Genomic DNA, 17,746 nt, shown 5'->3' on the forward strand with positions numbered 1-17,746 from the left:
AACATAATTTGCATATGCAAATTAGTTTACCCATAATGCATTGTGATTTTAAATGATACAATGCTTGCACTTTATTTATGCGTAATTGACATACAGAAATCAAGAAATATTGATTAGCATATAGTAAGCATTATAAATGAATAAAGTATATATATATTGTATATATAAAAAACAATTTAGAAAAAGGGACCAAACTCTCCATAACCCTTAATGTTCATGATATAAAGTGACATATAAGGAGACTGAAAACCATTATCATATTGGGGAGGGTGTGTGGCTGTTAAGATGAACATCTGCCATCATACTCCACCATCAGGTGATGGCTCCAAGTCCCCCTCCCTAATTTTTTTTTTGTTTGTTTTAAATCTTTCCTTTGGAAGATTTTTTTTTGTTTTAAATCTTCCCTTTGGAAGACCAGGGTTGGGGAAAAAATAATAAATCGTAAAAAAATGAAAATGCGTTTCTCACTTAAACAGCTTTTACTTTTATTAGGGTGTTCATTCAGTGTTGCTACATATTGCTTTATTGGCTCAGAGTCCATGAGAGGAGACATTGCATTCTATACAGCAGGCCGGGTTAGGGTTGGACTTGCCCTCAGGTGTACAGGGGAAACCCGCAGTGGGGCCCACCCTAGACTCTTGGGATCAGGTTCCAGACTGTGAACTTACATTATACATATGTTACATTATACTGCAGATGACTATGGTGTATTTTCTACTATACTATATAGCAGTGGTTCTCACACTGTGTGCATGGCACCCTGGGGTGTCTTGGGACACTTGCAGGGGTGCCTTGGATCAGTGGTCCATGACCAATTAAAATTATTTATGGTCAATGTCATAGGCAAACCAGTGCTGGTGGCTGTCAATCATAAAATATGTGGACAAACAGAAGCAAATCTTGTCCTTCACCACACATTGGAACCTGAGGATGACATATAAACACAATTTACTTAATGTAATATTTCTGTCTACATTTCTCAATAAGAAACTTTTGGCCAAGGGATGCCGTAAAAATTTTTAAAAATTCTAATACTCTAGGGCGCCGGGATTCAAAAAAGTTTGTGAACCACTGCTCTATAGAATTTACTATATATATTTATCAAGAGGCTCATAACATGCATTCTCTAATTGTAACAGCAGATAAGAACCACTTGGCGGCTCAGTTAGTCTGCCCATGTACACACTAGGTACTACGTTTTTGTTGGGAGACAACCTACCAGGAAACTGGAATACCCATGGAAGAGCATTATGTATAAATTCCACACACTGAGGTCCATGGTGGGAATTGAACCTATGACCTTAGTGCCTCAGGGATGCAAGGCAGCAACACTAACCATTACACCATCTGTACTGTGATAACTATGCCCACACTTAAGCATGGGCCACTGCCACTGCATTCTGCCGGTGGGCCTTTCATTCCCTAGTCCAACACTGGGGAGGCTCATTACATTATATACTATAAAGGGGAACATAAGGAGAATATACAAACTCCACACAGTAAGGACCATGGTGGGAATCAGTGCTGTGAGGCAGTAATGATAATCATTTCATTATCCACACCGCCATACTGTATATGTATGTTTGAATATATATAAGCAGTTTGTGTGTGTGTGTGTGTGTGTGTGTGTATGTGTATATATATATATATATATATATATAGAAATATATATAAATATACATGTATATATATATATATATATATATATGTATAATATATATATGTATATATATACTTTATCATACTGAATTACATTCAACATAATTTGCATATGCAAATTAGTTTACCCATAATGCATTGTGATTTTAAATGATACAATGCTTGCACTTTATTTATGCGTAATTGACATACAGAAATCAAGAAATATTGATTAGCATATAGTAAGCATTATAAATGAATAAAGTATATATATATTGTATATATAAAAAACAATTTAGAAAAAGGGACCAAACTCTCCATAACCCTTAATGTTCATGATATAAAGTGACATATAAGGAGACTGAAAACCATTATCATATTGGGGAGAGTGTGTGGCTGTTAAGATGAACATCTGCCATCGTTTCTCGGCCTTTTGGCTAAGATCAAGTGTAGTACCTGCTCGAGGGAAACACAGGGTGGAGTATCTGTTTTTACATTAGGAGCGTGAGAGGTTCCTAGATGTGGAATGGAGAAACACCTTGTGGAGTACCATGCCGGGGTGTGGCAATGCCTCTGGTCAAGAGGGGAGATAAACTGGGCTTAGTATCCACCGTCCTTCTAAGGGGATGAAATAGGGCCCCTTGCGTGGAGTGGAGAACGGCCTGGTCTAGTATCTTCTCTTGTACTGGGGGTAGACCCTGGCACAGAGTGGGTATGAAACTTGGTCTGGCTGAGAGGTCGGGAGCAGCTAGAAGCTCGAGGTGTTTCGTGCCCCTGGAACTGGAAGGGACAGGGGTGCCGGAAATGCACTGGGGTTTCGAGCCACCTTTGCACTAAGGCACTTTAGCACTTAACACTTCAACCCTTCCTGTCTGCACCCACTTCCTTTGCCCTGGCCTTTTGGCTAGGGCAAGGACAATTTTTTATACTCCCCCGGCCTTCTGGCTGGGGCTTATTTATTTATTTATGCCCACTCACGTGTTTTGCACTTGTGCACAGCACTAGCACTTTTTATGTTTTTTGTAGTGTGTCACGTCACGGTTTTCGTTTGGGGTTTAGGTGAGACCCTTATGGGCCACCCTCTCTCCTAAGTTGCTGAGGCCCTCTCCTTTTGGGGAGGGCCAGAGGCTGATTTCGGTCCCCAGGGGGAAGCTTCGGCCAACCCTGGGGACACACGAGGGTCCCTCCGCGCTTCGGCAAGGGGGGACCCACAGTCCCTTTTTTTCCCTCAGTAGGCCTTCGGGCTCTGAGGGTTAGGGGAGTAACGGGGCCCTTCTCCTTTTGGAGAGGGTCCAAGAACCTACGCCCCCAGCACGTTTGGTCACAGACACTGGGTGATGAAGCCACGCACCTCGGGCTTCAAGAAGACAAAAAAAAAAAAATCTGCCATCATACTCCACCATCAGGTGATGGCTCCAAGTCCCCCTCCCTACCTTTTTTTTTGTTTGTTTTAAATCTTTCCTTTGGAAGATTTTTTTTTGTTTTAAATCTTCCCTTTGGAAGACCAGGGTTGGGGAAAAAATAATAAATCGTAAAAAAATGAAAATGCGTTTCTCACTTAAACAGCTTTTACTTTTATTAGGGTGTTCATTCAGTGTTGCTACATATTGCTTTATTGGCTCAGAGTCCATGAGAGGAGACATTGCATTCTATACAGGAGGCCGGGTTAGGGTTGGACTTGCCCTCAGGTGTACAGGGGAAACCCGCAGTGGGGCCCACCCTAGACTCTTGGGATCAGGTTCCAGACTGTGAACTTACATTATACATATGTTACATTATACTGCAGATGACTATGGTGTATTTTCTACTATACTATATAGCAGTGGTTCTCACACTGTGTGCATGGCACCATGGGGTGTCTTGGGACACTTGCAGGGGTGCCTTGGATTAGTGGTCCATGACCAATTAAAATTATTTATGGTCAATGTCATAGGCAAACCAGTGCTGGTGGCTGTCAATCATAAAATATGTGGACAAACAGAAGCAAATCTTGTCCTTCACCACACATTGGAACCTGAGGATGACATATAAACACAATTTACTTAATGTAATATTTCTGTCTACATTTCTCAATAAGAAACTTTTGGCCAAGGGATGCCGTAAATTTTTTTAAAAAATTCTAATACTCTAGGGCGCCAGGATTCAAAAAAGTTTGTGAACCACTGCTCTATAGAATTTACTATATATATTTATCAAGAGGCTCATAACATGCATTCTCTAATTGTAACAGCAGATAAGAACCACTTGGCGGCTCAGTTAGTCTGCCCATGTACACACTAGGTGCTACATTTTTGTTGGGAGACAACCTACCAGGAAACTGGAATACCCATGGAAGAGAATTATGTATAAATTCCACACACTGAGGTCCATCCTCAGGGATGCAAGGCAGCAACACTAACCATTACACCATCTGTACTGTGATAACTATGCCCACACTTAAGCATGGGCCACTGCCACTGCATTCTGCCGGTGGGCCTTTCATTCCCTAGTCCAACACTGGGGAGGCTCATTACATTATATACTATAAAGGGGAACATGAGGAGAATATACAAACTCCACACAGTAAGGACCATGGTGGGAATCAGTGCTGTAAGGCAGTAATGATAACCATTTCATTATCCACACCGCCATACTGTATATGTATGTTTGAATATATATAAGCAGTTTGTGTGTGTGTGTGTGTGTGTGTGTGTGTGTGTGTGTGTGTGTGTGTGTGTGTGTGTGTGTATGTATAAATATATATATAGAAATATATATAAATATACATGTATATATATATATATATATGTATAATATATATATGTAAATATATACTTTATCATACTGCATTACATTCAACATAATTTGCATATGCAAATTAGTTTACCCATAATGCATTGTGATTTTAAATGATACAATGCTTGCACTTTATTTATGCGTAATTGACATACAGAAATCAAGAAATATTGATTAGCATATAGTAAGCATTATAAATGAATAAAGTATATATATATTGTATATATAAAAAACAATTTAGAAAAAGGGACCAAACTCTCCATAACCCTTAATGTTCATGATATAAAGTGACATATAAGGAGACTGAAAACCGTTATCGTATTGGGGAGAGTGTGTGGCTGTTAAGATGAACATCTGCCATCATACTCCACCATCAGGTGATGGCTCCAAGTCCCCCTCCCTACCTTTTTTTTTTTTTGTTTTAAATCTTTCCTTTGGAAGATTTTTTTTTGTTTTAAATCTTCCCTTTGGAAGACCAGGGTTGGGGAAAAAATAATAAATCGTAAAAAAATGAAAATGCGTTTCTCACTTAAACAGCTTTTACTTTTATTAGGGTGTTCATTCAGTGTTGCTACATATTGCTTTATTGGCTCAGAGTCCATGAGAGGAGACATTGCATTCTATACAGGAGGCCGGGTTAGGGTTGGACTTGCCCTCAGGTGTACAGGGGAAACCCGCAGTGGGGCCCACCCTAGACTCTTGGGATCAGGTTCCAGACTGTGAACTTACATTATACATATGTTACATTATACTGCAGATGACTATGGTGTATTTTCTACTATACTATATAGCAGTGGTTCTCACACTGTGTGCATGGCACCCTGGGGTGTCTTGGGACACTTGCAGGGGTGCCTTGGATTAGTGGTCCATGACCAATTAAAATTATTTATGGTCAATGTCATAGGCAAACCAGTGCTGGTGGCTGTCAATCATAAAATATGTGGACAAACAGAAGCAAATCTTGTCCTTCACCACACATTGGAACCTGAGGATGACATATAAACACAATTTACTTAATGTAATATTTCTGTCTTCATTTCTCAATAAGAAACTTTTGGCCAAGGGGTGCCGTAAAATTTTTTAAAAATTCTAATACTCTAGGGCGCCGGGATTCAAAAAAGTTTGTGAACCACTGCTCTATAGAATTTACTATATATATTTATCAAGAGGCTCATAACATGCATTCTCTAATTGTAACAGCAGATAAGAACCACTTGGCGGCTCAGTTAGTCTGCCCATATACACACTAGGTGCTACGTTTTTGTTGGGAGACAACCTACCAGGAAACTGGAATACCCATGGACGAGCATTATGTATAAATTCCACACACCGAGGTCCATGGTGGGAATTGAACCTATGACCTTAGTGCCTCAGGGATGCAAGGCAGCAACACTAACCATTACACCATCTGTATATATATATATATATATGTATAATATATATATGTATATATATACTTTATCATACTGCATTACATTCAACATAATTTGCATATGCAAATTAGTTTACCCATAATGCATTGTGATTTTAAATGATACAATGCTTGCACTTTATTTATGCGTAATTGACATACAGAAATCAAGAAATATTGATTAGCATATAGTAAGCATTATAAATGAATAAAGTATATATATATTGTATATATAAAAAACAATTTAGAAAAAGGGACCAAACTCTCCATAACCCTTAATGTTCATGATATAAAGTGACATATAAGGAGACTGAAAACCATTATCATATTGGGGAGGGTGTGTGGCTGTTAAGATGAACATCTGCCATCATACTCCAACATCGCTTCTCGGCCTTTTGGCTAAGATCAAGTGTAGTATCTGTTCTTATCAGTTCACGCTGACTGACGGTGCTACCTTGTTTCTTGGACCGACAATTGTCCTTCTCAGGGCTAAGCTGCACCCGGGCCGAGAAGCCAGAAAAATCGAAAGCCGAGACTGCGAGGAGAAGGAGAAGATCGCTTGAAGAGGGTGAAGATTTGCATCGCTCCCCAGCTACAGCAGAGGGTTAGACTTGTTTGCTCTGCCCTCTGGAGAAGACACCCCCCCTCCGCCAGCAAGACTGCGTGGAGAAAAGGGACTTCGCCGGAGAAGCTCTGCAGCGCCCCCTACCTGCACTGGAGGGTTAGACTTGCTGGCTCTGCCCTCTGAAGCGACCGACCGCCTCTCCTCCTCTCGACGACAGCGCTGATCCTCCGCCCCGCCTTCTACGCCAAAGGACCCGTGAGTATGGCCACCGCTGCCCCAGCCGCCGCTGTTCCAGCCCCCGCTGCTCCAGCCCCAGCTGCTCCAGCCTCTGCCTCCACTCCGGCCACCCTCGCCAAGAAGAGCCAGGCCAAGACGGCGAAAAAAACCGCCAAAGCCCCCACCGGATCGGCCGCACCCAGCGCCACAACCCCTGCAGCAACACCGCCAGCGGCACCCACCCAGGCGAGCACCAAAGACAAACCGTCCCTGGAGCCCTGGATGAGATTCACCGTGGTGATGAAGTTGAAGGAGGTGGATGGACGGATGCCGGACATGACAGTGGAGACCTTTGGGAAGAAGATGATCCTGGACCAGGGCTTCTCGACCGCTGAAACCCTCAGCATCCAGAATTACCTGAAGGGGATCTTCTACGTCACCTTCGCCTCCCTTGCCATCTGCAAGAGGTACTGGGAGGCAGTGAAATCGGCGAGACCCGAATCCCCTTTCTCCCGCTTTGTGGGCAATTGCCCTATTCAAAGAGAGGAAAGGCGGGTGACGGTTTCAATGAGGAACCCACACACGCCCATCAAGGACATTGTCACCTTCCTCAGCCGGTTCTGTACCGTCAAGAAGGACCCCACAAGGGTTCTGGATGGGAACAGCTTCTGGACTGGAAAGTGGGCTGTGATCGTCGTCCTGCAAAAGGACACCTCGTGCCCAGAAGGAGTCAAGCACCTCCCACAGTGCTTCTCCCTGGGGGGATCTCAAGGACTTCTCCACTACGCCGACCAGCCACGCAACTGCAGGAAGTGCGGCGGGACGGGCCACGTGATGAAGGACTGCAAGGTCCCGGCATGCAAGAATTGCCACATGGCCAGCCATGAGACCAAAGACTGCCCCACGAGGAAAACCTGCAACCTGTGCGGCAAAGTGGACCACGTCTACAGGGACTGCCCGAGTAGGTCGAGAACCTACTCAGCTGTGGTGACCGGACGTGCCAACCCTGCCCTCAAGCTGCTGCCCTCTGCTACGCAGAAGGAAAAGAAACCGCAGGAGGGTAAGAAACCTGTCAAACCCACCCCCCTCCCATCCTCCCTCACCACCTCCCTACCCATCTCCACCAGCCCACCCCCTGCGACAGTGACTCCCATCCCTACCACTGTCGCAACCCTCCCTGACCCCTCCTCCGACTCTCCTACCCAGCCCATTGTCTCTCCCAACCCAGCCACCCCTGCCCCACCTGACCTTTCTTCCCAGGAAGATTTCCCCGCCCTCCCCTCCCCTCTTACTCCAACTGCAGGTGCCGAGAAGACACGGAACTGCAAGAGGAAGGAGCTCGACAGCCCGTCTGCGGACTCCGAATCCTCTAAGAAACTGGCGGTCGAGCTGACCCCACTGGAAGAAGAAATGGAGGAGCTGGCGGAGGCATTCAGCAGGGAGGAGGAGGAGGAGCTGGATGCCAACGCCGACGCCTTACTCGACCGGATACTGGGAGACAGCTCGCCGCTACCCGAGCAAGGGAACCTGGCATCCGATGCCGAGGAAGCCCCGCCCGACGGAGTGGTAACGTAAATGTAGAACTGTTGCCTAACCTCTCTCTTTTCCCCAACTAATGGCGTCATTTTCAATTTTCACCATTAATGTGAGGAGTATTAAGGATAAGCTTAGAAGACAGTCTGTGTTTACTTTCCTAGATAGTCAGAAATGTGATGTGTACATGTTGCAGGAATGCTCTCTTCCTTTCTCCAGGTCCTACAAACATCTGGGCAGGCAGTGGTCTCACGGCGCCTCCTATTGGTCCGGTGGGGGCGAGTGTAAGTCTGCAGGGGTCGCCATTCTTATCAGGGGGAGCCTCTTCACGCTAGATTCTGTTCAGGAGCTCGTCTGCGGCAGATTACTTGTCGTGGACGGCTCCTGGGCAGGTGAGCCTATTAGGCTTATCTGCGTGTACGCCCCCCCTTTCAAGAATGAGCGTTTGGAGCTTCTCCAGACCCTGCGACCGCAGCTCGCAACCACTAGGGCGGTAGTGATGGCAGGAGACTTCAACTGCACCATGGAAGAGGATGGACGCAGCACCAGCAACTCTACCAAGCTTGATGTGACGTCTAAACTGCTTATAGAAATGGTGACCGAAGCATCACTGCGGGACGCTATGGGTTCCATGGGGTCCGGCTCCGTGAATTATACATGGAGCCGCCCCGATGGCTCTGTGCGTTCCCGCATTGACTTTGTGTTTACCTCTAGAACAGTGAAGCAGACCAGGCATTCTATGGTCCCCTGCTTCTTCTCAGACCACAGGGCCATTCTCTTCCAAGGAGTCCTGGGTAGCGGCTTCGCGCCTGGCCCAGGCTCCTGGAAGTTGAATTGTGCCCTGCTGGAAAGAGAGGAGGTGCTGGCGGAGCTGAAGGATGCCTACATCACATGGAAAAATGACAAATGTTATTTTGAATGTATGAGCGACTGGTGGGAATATGCTAAGGCTAACATTCGCAGTTTCTTTCAGGTTAAAGGGAGACAACAGGCGTGCGACCGAAAGAGGAACTTCAAGAGGCTGCAGAGACTTCTGCAGTCCCTACTGGACCTCCAACGGTGCGGCTGGGACGTGAGAGACGAGCTGGATGAGACCAAAGAGGGCCTGAAAAGGCACTTTGAGGAGGAATCCAGACGTATCGTCTTCCGTTCCAAGGTGGAGAACCTTGAGAAGGACGAGAAATGTAATTCGTTCTTTTTCAGGAAACTCCACTCTGGCCACACGCCCCTGACCGAGCTGCGAGATGAGACCGGCATCCCCAGACAGGGGAAGGAGGGCGTGATGAAAGTCGTCAGAGACTACTACAGCGACCTCTACTCCCCTAAGACCACAGACAGCGAGGAGGCCGATAAGTTCCTGTCAGGTATCACTAACTCTATTGATCCTGCAGGCAAAGCCACTCTGGATGCTCCCTTGGCGTTGGAGGAGTTGCACTCTGCCGCCAAATCCTTTAGGCAGGGCAGGACCCCGGGCAGTGACGGTCTCCCAGCAGAGCTCTACGTAGCGCTGTGGGACCTCATTGGACCGGACCTGCTCGAGCTGTACGGGGAGATGGTGGTGGAGGGCAAAATGCCCCCATCGCTGAGGGAGGGAATGATCACGATCTTGTATAAGCGTAAGGGGGAGAGATGCGAGCTGAAAAATTGGAGGCCCATCTCTCTCTTAAACGTGGACTACAAGATCCTCGCCAAGGTGCTCGCTAACAGGCTGAAGGCTGTCATCGGACAGATCATTCACCCGGACCAGACCTGCGCCATTCCTGGTCGCAGGATTGCAGACAGCCTCGCCCTCCTCAGAGACACGGTCCATTACATCAAGGATCGGAACGTTCACGCGGCCCTGGTCAGCCTCGACCAGGAGAAGGCCTTCGATCGTGTCTCACATGAGCTGATGGGCAGGGTTCTGCATAAATTTGGCCTCGGTAAAATGTTTTGTACGTATGTTAACCTGATGTACCTTGATATCCACAGCTCGGTGCTGGTGAACGGCTGGAAGACTGACCCCTTCTCCATCTTGTCTGGGGTCAGACAAGGCTGCCCTCTTTCACCCCTTCTTTTTGTTTGTGTTATAGAGCTCATGGCTGTATGCATCAGACGGAATCCAGAGATCAGAGGGATCACCGCACCGGGTCGTGACCGACGAGAGGCCAAGTGTTCGCTGTACATGGATGACGTCACTGTCTTCTGCGCGGATCACCGTTCGGTGACAGCACTCGTCCAGACCTGCGAGAACTTCGGCCGAGCCTCAGGGGCTAAAGTCAACTGCGGGAAGTCAGAGGCTATGCTCTTCGGAAAGTGGCACCTGTCATCCTCTGCACCATTTCCTTTCACCATCAAGCCCGACTTCATTAAGATCCTCGGAGTCTGGTTCGGCGGCGAGGGTGCAGCCCTGAGATGTTGGGACGAGAGACTGGCGACCGTTCGCCAAAAGATTGGATTGTGGAGCCTCAGAGACCTTACCATCGAGGGGAAATCACTTGTGCTGCGCAACGAGATTCTTCCTGTTCTGCAGTACACCGCGCAGGCCTGGCCACCCCTGGCAACCGTCTGCAGGGCCATCACGAGGGCAGTGTTTCACTTCATCTGGGGCTCCAAGATGGACAGAGTAAAGCGGTCAGTTATGTACAAGGAGCCCCTCAAGGGTGGAAAGGGTATTCCGGATATCCCAACCATGCTTCGAGCCTTCTTCGTGTGTAACTGCATCCGCAGGACAATGTACGAGAACTTGAACGATTCTGCAGGAAACTCTATGTCCCGTTTCTTCCTCCTGCCTCTTTGGAGGAATCTCGGCTGGGACAAATGGGACAGCTCCATCCCTTACAACTGGAACACCCCGTGGTTCTACCTGGACGTGTCCAAGTTCGTGAGGGAACACCAACTGGAGGGAGTTAAACCTGACTTATGGAAATCAAAGACGATCTACAAGCTCATCAGAGCTAAAGACGATTTGGAGCCGATTCCGGGGCTCCCTTCAGCGACTGCCAAACAGGTCTGGGAGAATGTGGCCTCTAAAAGGCTCACAAACAGACACAAAGACCTGTCGTGGATGGCCATCCAGGGGGGCCTGCCCCTCCGGTCATTCATGCACTCCCGGAACCTGTGCAGGTACAGACATTGCCCCAGGTGCATCATACACGAGGAAACATCCATGCACCTGTTTTGGGACTGTGCCTGGGCCCAGTTGTTGTTGGACGCCCTGGAAAACGAACTGAAAAACTCTGTGCCAAGGAACTGTCTCACGTACCATTCGGTACTCTACGGACTATTCCCTGGCACCCACACCGTTGGGGCGATCCAGGAAGCCTGGCGCCTTATGAACAGTGTTAAGGACGCTTCGTGGCTTGCCAGGAACCGCCTCATTCTGAGGAGGGAGAGGATGTCTATCCAGGACTGTTGCAGGCTGGTTCACAGCTTGCTCAGAGACTATTCCACCATGGACAGCCCTGAGGAAGAAGAGGATTAAAGCCCCCCTTTTTCTGCCCCTCTCCCCTTGTCCGAACCGAAAATGAGACTTTGGGACCGTGGCCCCTTCCCCCTCACTCACAATGTCTGTTGTTTTATTGATGTCTTCTATTTATTGCCCTTCCCCTTATATGTGTCTGTCCTTCAATAAAGCTTCGGGCTTGTGATTCACCCTCCCTCACCCCCCTACCCCCCACACCCATAGCCTTATTTACTGTTGTGTTATTGTATCGTTTAATTGCATAGTGCAGCCTGAGAACTACAGTGTAGGCTACAGGCCCGCGCCGTAGTTCTTCGACTGCACTATACAGTCTGCATCTGTGCTGTGTTTTGGCCTGTGCTGCGACACGGCACTTATGTTTGTCAATGTTACCGTCTGTTTTTTGCAACTTTATACCAATAAAGACGCTTTTTCAATCAAAAAAAATCTGTTCTTATCAGTGGAGAAAAACCGACCGGTTAGCCCTACTTCATGGGGGGAGCGTGAACTCCCCATGTTGTATGAGGCACGGTTTGGTGGAGATCCCTTCTGCATAGGGGAATAATTCAACCCTATGTGGTACAGGGAGCCACCCGGTGTAGTATCCACTGTAGAGAAACACAGGGTGGAGTACCTGTTCTTACACTAGGAGCGTGAGAGGTTCCTAGATGTGGAATGGAGAAACACCCTGTGGAGTATCATGCCGGGGTGTGGCGGGCCCCTGGTCGGGAGTGGAGAAAAACTGGGCTGAGTATTCCTATCGTCGTACAGGGCGGACCCTTGCGATTGTTTAGGAAACAGCCTGGTCTAGTATCTACTCTTGTACTGGGGGTTGACCCTGGCGTAGAGCAGTACGAAGCTTGGTCTGGCTGGAGGCTGGAAGCAGCTTAGAAGCCCGAGGTGAAACGTGCCCCTGGTGTTCTGGATGCCAGGGGTGCCCGAACCCGCACTGGTGAATCGGCTCCCACCACGTGCACAGTAAGGCACTTTGCACCGCTCACCTCCCCAACTTCTGGAGCACCACATCCTTTGCCCTGGCCTTTTGGCTAGGGCAAGGATAATTTTTTACCCACCCCCGGCCTTCTGGCTGGGGCTTATTTATTTATTTATGCCCACATATGAGTTTTTGCACTTGCACCCGCACTTGCACAAACTTTAGCACTTTTATTCGTTTTTTGTAGTTTGTAGTGTGTCACGGTCACGTTTTTCGTTTGGGGTTAAGGTGAGACCCTTATGGGCCGCCCTCTCCTCTAAAGTTGCTGAGGTCCTCTCCACGGGGGGAGGACCAGACGCAGAAATCGGTCCCCAGGGGGACGCTTCGGCTAACCCTGGGGACACCCGAGGGTTCCCCTGCGCTTTGGCAAAGGGGGACCCACAGTCCCTTTTTTCCCTCAGGGCCTTTTGGCTCTGAGGGTTAGAGGAGTAACGGGGCCCTTCTCCTCCGGGAGAGGGTCCAAGAACCTTCGCCCCCAGCACGTTTGGTCACAGACACTGGGTGATGAAGCACCGCACCTCGGGCTTCAATAAAAAAAAAAAAAAAAAAAAAAAAAATCTGCCATCATACTCCACCATCAGGTGATGGCTCCAAGTCCCCCTCCCTACCTTTTTTTTTGTTTGTTTTAAATCTTTCCTTTGGAAGATTTTTTTTTGTTTTAAATCTTCCCTTTGGAAGACCGGGGTTGGGGAAAAAATAATAAATCGTAAAAAAATGAAAATGCGTTTCTCACTTAAACAGCTTTTACTTTTATTAGGGTGTTCATTCAGTGTTGCTACATATTGCTTTATTGGCTCAGAGTCCATGAGAGGAGACATTGCATTCTATACAGGAGGCCGGGTTAGGGTTGGACTTGCCCTCAGGTGTACAGGGGAAACCCGCAGTGGGGCCCACCCTAGACTCTTGGGATCAGGTTCCAGACTGTGAACTTACATTATACATATGTTACATTATACTGCAGATGACTATGGTGTATTTTCTACTATACTATATAGCAGTGGTTCTCACACTGTGTGCATGGCACCCTGGGGAGTCTTGGGACACTTGCAGGGGTGCCTTGGATTAGTGGTCCATGACCAATTAAAATTATTTATGGTCAATGTCATAGGCAAACCAGTGCTGGTGGCTGTCAATCATAAAATATGTGGACAAACAGAAGCAAATCTTGTCCTTCACCACACATTGGAACCTGAGGATGACATATAAACACAATTTACTTAATGTAATATTTCTGTCTACATTTCTCAATAAGAAACTTTTGGCCAAGGGGTGCCGTAAATTTTTTTAAAAATTCTAATACTCTAGGGCGCCGGGATTCAAAAAAGTTTGTGAACCACTGCTCTATAGAATTTACTATATATATTTATCAAGAGGCTCATAACATTCATTCTCTAATTGTAACAGCAGATAAGAAGCACTTGGCGGCTCAGTTAGTCTGCCCATGTACACACTAGGTGCTACGTTTTTGTTGGGAGACAACCTACCAGGAAACTGGAATACCCATGGAAGAGCATTATGTATAAATTCCACACATTGAGGTCCATGGTAGGAATTGAACCTATGACCTTAGTGCCTCAGGGATGCAAGGCAGCAACACTAACCATTACACCATCTGTACTGTGATAACTATGCCCACACTTAAGCATGGGCCACTGCCACTGCATTCTGCCGGTGGGCCTTTCATTCCCTAGTCCAACACTGGGGAGGCTCATTACATTATATACTATAAAGGGGAACATGAGGAGAATATACAAACTCCACACAGTTAGGACCATGGTGGGAATCAGTGCTGTGAGGCAGTAATGATAACCATTTCATTATCCACACCGCCATACTGTATATGTATGTTTGAATATATATAAGCAGTGTGTGTGTGTGTGTGTGTGTGTGTGTGTGTGTGTGTGTGTGTGTGTGTGTGTGTGTGTGTGTGTATATATATATATAGAAATATATATATATACATGTATATATATATATATATATGTGTATAATATATATATGTATATATATACTTTATCATACTGCATTACATTCAACATAATTTGCATATGCAAATTAGTTTACCCATAATGCATTGTGATTTTAAATGATACAATGCTTGCACTTTATTTATGCGTAATTGACATACAGAAATCAAGAAATATTGATTAGCATATAGTAAGCATTATAAATGAATAAAGTATATATATATTGTATATATAAAAAACAATTTAGAAAAAGGGACCAAACTCTCCATAACCCTTAATGTTCATGATATAAAGTGACATATAAGGAGACTGAAAACCATTATCATATTGGGGAGGGTGTGTGGCTGTTAAGATGAACATCTGCCATCATACTCCACCATCAGGTGATGTCTCCAAGTCACCCTCCCTACCTTTTTTTTTGTTTGTTTTAAATCTTCCCTTTGGAAGATTTTTTTTTGTTTTAAATCTTCCCTTTGGAAGACCAGGGTTGGGGAAAAAATAATAAATCGTAAAAAAATGAAAATGCGTTTCTCACTTAAACAGCTTTTACTTTTATTAGGGTGTTCATTCAGTGTTGCTACATATTGCTTTATTGGCTCAGAGTCCATGAGGGGAGACATTGCATTCTATACAGGAGGCCGGGTTAGGGTTGGACTTGCCCTCAGGTGTACAGGGGAAACCCGCAGTGGGGCCCACCCTAGACTCTTGGGATCAGGTTCCAGACTGTGAACTTACATTATACATATGTTACATTATACTGCAGATGACTATGGTGTATTTTCTACTATACTATATAGCAGTGGTTCTCACACTGTGTGCATGGCACCCTGGGGTGTCTTGGGACACTTGCAGGGGTGCCTTGGATTAGTGGTCCATGACCAATTAAAATTATTTATGGTCAATGTCATAGGCAAACCAGTGCTGGTGGCTGTCAATCATAAAATATGTGGACAAACAGAAGCAAATCTTGTCCTTCACCACACATTGGAACCTGAGGATGACATATAAACACAATTTACTTAATGTAATATTTCTGTCTACATTTCTCAATAAGAAACTTTTGGCCAAGGGGTGCCGTAAATTTTTTAAAAAATTCTAATACTCTAGGGCGCCGGGATTCAAAAAAGTTTGTGAACCACTGCTCTATAGAATTTACTATATATATTTATCAAGAGGCTCATAACATGCATTCTCTAATTGTAACAGCAGATAAGAAGCACTTGGCGGCTCAGTTAGTCTGCCCATGTACACACTAGGTGCTACGTTTTTGTTGGGAGACAACCTACCAGGAAACTGGAATACCCATGGAAGAGCATTATGTATAAATTCCACACATTGAGGTCCATGGTGGGAATTGAACCTATGACCTTAGTGCCTCAGGGATGCAAGGCAGCAACACTAACCATTACACCATCTGTACTGTGATAACTATGCCCACACTTAAGCATGGGCCACTGCCACTGCATTCTGCCGGTGGGCCTTTCATTCCCTAGTCCAACACTGGGGAGGCTCATTACATTATATACTATAAAGGGGAACATGAGGAGAATATACAAACTCCACACAGTTAGGACCATGGTGGGAATCAGTGCTGTGAGGCAGTAATGATAACCATTTCATTATCCACACCGCCATACTGTATATGTATGTTTGAATATATATAAGCAGTTTGTGTGTGTGTGTGTGTGTGTGTGTGTGTGTGTGTGTGTGTGTGTGTGTGTGTGTGTGTGTGTGTATATATATATATAGAAATATATATATATACATGTATATATATATATATATATATATATATGTATAATATATATATGTATATATATATACTTTATCATACTGCATTACATTCAACATAATTTGCATATGCAAATTAGTTTACCCATAATGCATTGTGATTTTAAATGATACAATGCTTGCACTTTATTTATGCGTAATTGACATACAGAAATCAAGAAATATTGATTAGCATATAGTAAGCATTATAAATGAATAAAGTATATATATATTGTATATATAAAAAAAAATTTAGAAAAAGGGACCAAACTCTCCATAACCCTTAATGTTCATGATATAAAGTGACATATAAGGAGACTGAAAACCATTATCATATTGGGGAGGGTGTGTGGCTGTTAAGATGAACAGCTGCCATCATACTCCACCATCAGGTGATGGCTCCAAGTCCCCCTCCCTACCTTTTTTTTTGTTTGTTTTAAATCTTCCCTTTGGAAGATTTTTTTTTGTTTTAAATCTTCCCTTTGGAAGACCAGGGTTGGGGAAAAAATAATAAATCGTAAAAAAATGAAAATGCGTTTCTCACTTAAACAGCTTTTACTTTTATTAGGGTGTTCATTCAGTGTTGCTACATATTGCTTTATTGGCTCAGAGTCCATGAGGGGAGACATTGCATTCTATACAGGAGGCCGGATTAGGGTTGGACTTGCCCTCAGGTGTACAGGGGAAACCCGCAGTGGGGCCCACCCTAGACTCTTGGGATCAGGTTCCAGACTGTGAACTTACATTATACATATGTTACATTATACTGCAGATGACTATGGTGTTTTTTCTACTATACTATATAGCAGTGGTTCTCACACTGTGTGCATGGCACCCTGGGGTGTCTAAGGACACTTGCAGGGGTGCCTTGGATTAGTGGTCCATGACCAATTAAAATTATTTATGGTCAATGTCATAGGCAAACCAGTGCTGGTGGCTGTCAATCATAAAATATGTGGACAAACAGAAGCAAATCTTGTCCTTCACCACACATTGGAACCTGAGGATGACATATAAACACAATTTACTTAATGTAATATTTCTGTCTACATTTCTCAATAAGAAACTTTTGGCCAAGGGGTGCAGTAAAAATTTTAAAAAATTCTAATACTCTAGGGCGCCGGGATTCAAAAAAGTTTGTGAACCACTGCTCTATAGAATTTACTATATATATTTATCAAGAGGCTCATAACATGCATTCTCTAATTGTAACAGCAGATAAGAACCACTTGGCAGCTCAGTTAGTCTGCCCATGTACACACTAGGTGCTAAGTTTTTGTTGGGAGACAACCTACCAGTAAACTGGAATACCCATGGAAGAGCATTATGTATAAATTCCACACACTGAGGTCCATGGTGGGAATTGAACCTATGACCTTAGTGCCTCAGGGATGCAAGGCAGCAACACTAACCATTACACCATCTGTACTGTGAT

General features: G+C 45.2%; 2 pseudogenes; both read left to right on the forward strand.

Moving 5' to 3' along the window:
* The first annotated feature begins 2,055 nt into the window (after positions 1-2,055).
* On the forward strand, positions 2,056-2,179 carry LOC134931225 (U2 spliceosomal RNA; annotated as a pseudogene).
* Positions 2,180-6,203: 4,024 nt separating this feature from the next.
* LOC134931204 (U2 spliceosomal RNA) lies at positions 6,204-6,308 on the forward strand (annotated as a pseudogene).
* The last annotated feature ends 11,438 nt before the right edge of the window (positions 6,309-17,746 follow it).

This window comes from Pseudophryne corroboree, chromosome 5, assembly GCF_028390025.1.
Source record: "Pseudophryne corroboree isolate aPseCor3 chromosome 5, aPseCor3.hap2, whole genome shotgun sequence".
Classification (NCBI taxonomy): Eukaryota; Metazoa; Chordata; class Amphibia; order Anura; family Myobatrachidae; genus Pseudophryne; species Pseudophryne corroboree.